Here is a 6,000-nt window from a genome sequence, read left to right on the forward strand (position 1 = left end):
CTGACCTCTCCTCTCCATTTTCTCTCCCCATACCAATTGCTCTGGGAACAGTAATTAAATCACTACTATCATTACTTGATAAAGGATCACTCATCTTTCTTGAAGCTTCACCATTACATGGCCTTGGCTTGTGTCATTTCCCCCATTAGAACATAAGTTCTTGAGGGCAGAGATAGTCTCTTCCTTATATTTGTATCCCTAGCACTCAGCATCACTCAGCATCATTAATGCTTTTTGATACATTCATTTATTTTGATTCTAAGATTTTTTTAAAAAACTCACCTCATAGTTACATAACAATTAATTGGGATTTCTCTGATGACAAAGATTTCCTATTGACCTAATTCCAAAGGATGGATGGGGAATGGAGAGGCTGAGGTTTGGGTCTGCTCCTAGACCCCTGTAGATTTCATTAGACCAGAAAGATGCTTCCGAAAAGTTTCTTCATTGATATTGGATATAGACAACTGTGTCTCTGCCATACCCCTGGTGCTGACAACTTCTATCATATAGTACCAACAGTCACATGAAAAGATTCTGATTTGCAAGACCAGGGGAAACTCTGAAGTAAATGCGAGCAATCTTAGGCATGGGCATGCCCCCAGATCCCCAGCTAGCTCCCTAGCTGGCCTTGCAACTCACCCAAGCCAGTTGCCTCTCCTGTGCCCTGTCTTTGTTTTCAGCTGTCAATCAACTAAACCCTGCTAGAGATAAGATAAAATGATATAAGGAAATCACTTTGTGACCCTAATGGTTCTAAAGTCAAGTTTAACAAACTATACAGGCTGTCTATTTTTATATGACTTTTGAGCTAAGAATGGACTTTACATTTAAAATATAATATAACTTTATTTAAAACCAATCACCATTTTTAGCCCAAGGACCATATAAAATAGGGTAGATTTGGCTTGCAGAATGTAGTTTGGGGGATTTTGTTCTAAGGAAAAATGAAGTAAAATTATTAAAATAATCATTTATATTTTTAAGAGGATTAAGAAACTAAAGGCAAGGTAGGTTAAGAGACTTGGCCAATTTGTCTCAGGGTCAGGATTCAGTTCTTCCAAACATGATCTGACTCAGTGGCTCCCTTCTAGTTCTTCCATCTCTTAATCTAGGCATTGTTTCTAGTCTTTAGCTATGAGTCCAGGACTGGGATGGTTTCCATTGAATCCCTGAGAGCTGACTATCTAGCTCTGTGGATCTTCCTCATGCCAGAGAGTGGAAGCTGATTTCCTGTTGTATGGGGGACAAAACAGCCTAAATTCTTGGGCAATGTGTTTGCCAATAACTTTGTTTCCTGAGCAGGTTCCTTAGTGAATTGCAAATATCAATGGCTTAATTCAATGTCCCAATGCAGGCAGATGTGACCATCTCTTCTTTCTCCAACCATTCTTATTCTTCATATCTTCAGTCTAAAGGATCTCAGGGAAGAGGCTAACCAACAGTGTGAATGCTGCAGGTGACTGCAGTCGTTATATTGCTAAGGAGATATATCAATGTGTTGAATTCTGTTAACATAGAACTTTAAAATTTATGATATTTTTTCAAATTTCATTTGAGTTTAGTAACAACTCTGTGAGATAGGTACTAGAGAGGGTGTTTTATCCATTTCACAGATGAGGAAGCTCAGTCTTCCACTTGTCCATCTACTTGGAACTCAAGTTTGACCAAGAATCTCCTCTCCAGGTAAATTTGGTGCCAGGGATACAGACAAAGGCAAGGTCCATGAGTTCAGTCAGAAGCCATTGAGAGTAGTCAGGCAAATGTCTCTGAGATAGGAAGCAACAGATAGCGTCCCCACAAAGGGCAGAGGTTTCTATGGTACCCTCTGTCATGTGCTACCTTTAATGTATTTGAGCCACTGAGCCCTTTGTGAAATCACATAGATTGAGATGAAGACCTTAAAGATCCTCCAATTTTAATTTTAGAGATGAGGAGACTGAGACCCAGAGAGGTCAGGTGACTTGCTTGGCCAAAGTCAACCCTGAATTTCATCCCAGGACTTTCAACTCCTAATATAGTTCTCTTTTCCTCAACCATGCCCAGTCACTGTATTGTTAATGTAGCATCTTTTTAATTGTCTCTTCCTCTGAATTTTCTATTTCTGAAGACCAAGCTAAATCTTCTCAGAAGACAGAACATTTGAGTCCCTGATGGAGAGATTCTCCTCCCTCCACCTTTTCAATATTCCAATCCTCAAGGAACCTCTTTTATCTGCTGGGACAGAGACAGGAAGTCTTGAGAGATGAGGACTGGGGATCTGGCCTCAGTTTCCAGCAAGGTTGACTGAAATCTGGCTCTTGCCATGGCCATGGAAGCTATTCTAAGAATCTACTAGGCTCTTGGAGACCAGGTTCCCCTGTAAGGAGAAGCACCTAGGATGCAGTTCTCCAATTTCCTCAGGGTTCCAACCAAGTGCCTGGGAACATTGAAAGGGGCCCCAGCCAAAGTTAGATCTATAACAACAGAGCTTTATTGCTAGGGTACTATTTTAGGTGGATCCTGCTTACCAACAGTCACCTCTTAAGGTCTACAAATTTCAGTCTACATCACATTCTCATGTAAATGGAATATAGGAAAGTCTTACATCAGGTAGCTAAACAAAGTACCAGGATTGCAAACTGGGAGACCTGAGTTCAAGCCCTGCCCCAGGTAAAAGATGTGGGACCAAGGCAAGTCACTGGTCATCTCAGCCTCAGCTGCAAAATGGGGATAAGCATAGTGTCTACTTCCCAGGATTATGAGGATCAAATGAGATCATTTTTTCAAGGCAACTGGGAATGGACCACAAAGTTCTCACCAGCCTCAGTTAAAAGAAAAATATGGCAAAGTTTGTCATTGCAGCCTACCTTCTCTAAGCTTTTTTCCCCTAGTGATGGGTAAGACTTGCATTCTTTTCTACACTTCTTTCCTCTATAGCCTGGATTCTTCTGCTCTTCCTCCCAACCAAGTTTTACTTTCAGGAAAGGATCCATGAAATATAATTATGATGAGATATTGATGGTTGGTAATAGTTTAGTGTGCAATTGATTGTTAATAGAAGAAAAAAAAAGCCCTTTGCTATAGGAATGAGGATCTAATATTAAATTTCAGGATCTATCTTAAGTTAGAGCATTTAGGGGTTGAAGGGCACTTTCCTAAATTTTCAGTACAATTTGTAGGTGATCACATATTGTAGCCATCAGTGTTGGCAACCCTAATTAGTGTAGTTGGATAGTTTCTCATTTTCTCTTTCTGTCTCTATCTATCTCTGGTTCTCCGACTTTCTGTCTCTGTCTCTGTCTTTGACTCTCTTTTTCTCTCTCTCTTTCCTTTTGAAAGAAGTCCCTTTTAACCTCAGGTTATAGAATGAGGGCAGAGAGAGAAGGAAGTATTGGTCCCATCATATTTGATTAGTACATCTGTGGTTTTCTAGGTAAAGGTACTGCAGTGGTTTGCCATTTCCTTCTCCATCTCATTTTACAGATGGGGAAACTAAGGCCAGACCAGTTATATGATTATAATGTATATGTTTTTATTCTGCTGACTTCCTGTTGCATAACTTTTTTTTTTTAGGTTTTTGCAAGGCAAATGGGGTTAAGTGGCTTGCCCAGGGCCACATAGCTAGGTAATTATTAAGTGTTTGAGACCAGATTTGAACCCAGGTACTCCTGACTCCAGGGCTGGTGCTTTATCCATTGCACCACCTAGCTGCCCCTGCATAAATTCTAATAGTAATAGTAATAATAATAATAATAATAATATAATCAGGATGTGATCAGTAGTTCTAAAATATGCACTAAGTGACAACTTTGACTCCCTGATCACTAATAGTCTGTTTTCTTGCTAGTTGCCATTCTAACAATTTTTTTAGGGTTTTTTTGCAAGGCAAATGGGGTTAAGTGGCTTGCCCAAGGCCACACAGCTAGGTAATTATTAAGTGTCTGAGTTCGGATTTGAACTCAGGTACTCCTGACTCCAGAGCCGTTGCTCTATCAACTGCGCCACCTAGCTGCCCCCAACATTCATTTTTAAAAATGAATTCTCTGAGTTCTGAATTCTCTCCCTTTCCCACTTCATCCCTTGATCACAATGTGATATAGGTTTAAAATGTGAATGCAAAACATTTCCATAATAGTCATGTTGTGAAAGACAACATATACTGGCCCCTCCCCCCAAAAAACTCAAGAAAAATGAAGTAGGAAAAAAATGTGCTTCAATCTGTATTCAGACACCATCAGCTCTCTCTCTCTCTCTCTGGGGATGGATAGCATTCATTGTCATAAGACCTTCAGAACTGTCTTGGAGCCCTTTGTGAAATCATCACAGGATCATAGGATTAGATGGAGAAACCTTGAAGAACCCCCAAACCTCTCAGTTTACAGAAGAGGAAACTGAAGTTCAGAGAGGTCAAATGACTTTCCTGGCAGAGGTCAACGCCTGAATTTCATCCCAGGACCTCTAACTCCTGATCTAGTTCTCTTCCCCCAAATCATGATGCCCAACCACTGTATTGTTAATGTAATTTCTTTTTAATTGTCTCATCCTTTGAGTCTTCTGTGTCTGAAGATCATGCTGTCTTCTCAGGAGACAGAACATTTTGAGATTCTCCTGCCTCCACCCCTCCTCAACTCTAATCCTCAAAGAAACTCCTGTGGATTCATCTGCTGGAGCAGGAAACCTTGAGTGGTTAGGACTGGGGTCCTGGCCTCAGTTTCCAGCACAGACTGACTGACATCTGGTTCCTTGTCATGGCCATTAAAACTATTCTATGGATAGAATCTACCAGGCTCTTGGAGACCATGAAGGAAACTCTGGGATTTGGTTATCCAGACTATGTTCTCCAGCTTCCACAGGGTCCCATCCAGGTGCCTGGGAACATTGAAAAGTGTCCAATCAAAGCTAGATCTGTAAATACAGAGCTTTACCTCTGCAAGATTACTTTAAGTAGATACCTCTTACCAACCTGTTGAAGTTTACAAATTTTAGTCTGAAACATCTTCTTCTCCCCTGCCTCCCTCCCACTCTCTTATCCCCAGACATGTAAAAGACTTGTAGGAAAGGCTCATATCAGATAACCAGGTGGCAAAACAGATAGTACCAGTGTCTTGTAGCCAAGGAGACCTGAGTTCAAGTTCTTCCCCAGACTTGAGTTGTGGGAACATGTCACTGATTGTCTCAACCTCAGTTTTCTCATATTTAAATTGGGGATAAGCATAGTGCCTATTTCCCAGGGTTATGAGGATCAAAATGAGATCATGTATGTAAGGCACCTGAGAACAGGCCACACAATTCTCACCAGCATGAACCTCAACTAAAAAAAATAATTTGGCCAAGTGTGTCATTACAGTCTACCTTCTCTAAGCTTTTCCCCACCTTTCTATCCCTTCCTTCCTCTATATGAAAGTCATATTCTTTTGCTGTTTCTCCCCAATCAAGCTTTACTTTCACAAAATGACCTGAGAAATAATCCTAATGAGATTTTGATGGTTAATAATGGTTTGGGGTACAACTCCTTGTAGGAAAATTTGTTAATTGGAGGAAAAAGTCTTATGCTAAAGGAATGAAAATCCAATGTCAAAATTTCAGGCACTATCTTAAGCTATCAGAGAATTAGGGGTTAGAAGGGCACTTTCCTTAGTTCTCTATATACAGTTTATTGGTGATCAATCACATTTTGTAGCCATCTGTGTTGGCACCCCTAATTAGTGTAGTTGCATAGTCTTTCACTTTGTCTTTGTTTCTCTATCTCTTTGACTCTCTCTGGCTCTCTGGCTTTAGCTCCTTCTCTGTCTCTGTCTCTATTTTTCTGCCTCTGTCTCTGTCTCTTTCTCTTTCTCTCTTTGTCTCTCTATTTCATTGGTTCTGTTTCTATCTCTCTTCTCTGTCTCTGAGTGTGTGTGTGTGTGTGTGTGTGTGTGTGTGTGTGTGTGTGTGTCTGTTTTTATCACTATCTCTCTCTGACCCAAGTCTCTGTTGACCTCAGATTGTGGAACAAGGGTAGATAGAAAAGGAAGAGTT

This window comes from Macrotis lagotis, chromosome 8 (genome assembly GCF_037893015.1).
Source record: "Macrotis lagotis isolate mMagLag1 chromosome 8, bilby.v1.9.chrom.fasta, whole genome shotgun sequence".
In the NCBI taxonomy this organism is placed as follows: domain Eukaryota; kingdom Metazoa; phylum Chordata; class Mammalia; order Peramelemorphia; family Peramelidae; genus Macrotis; species Macrotis lagotis.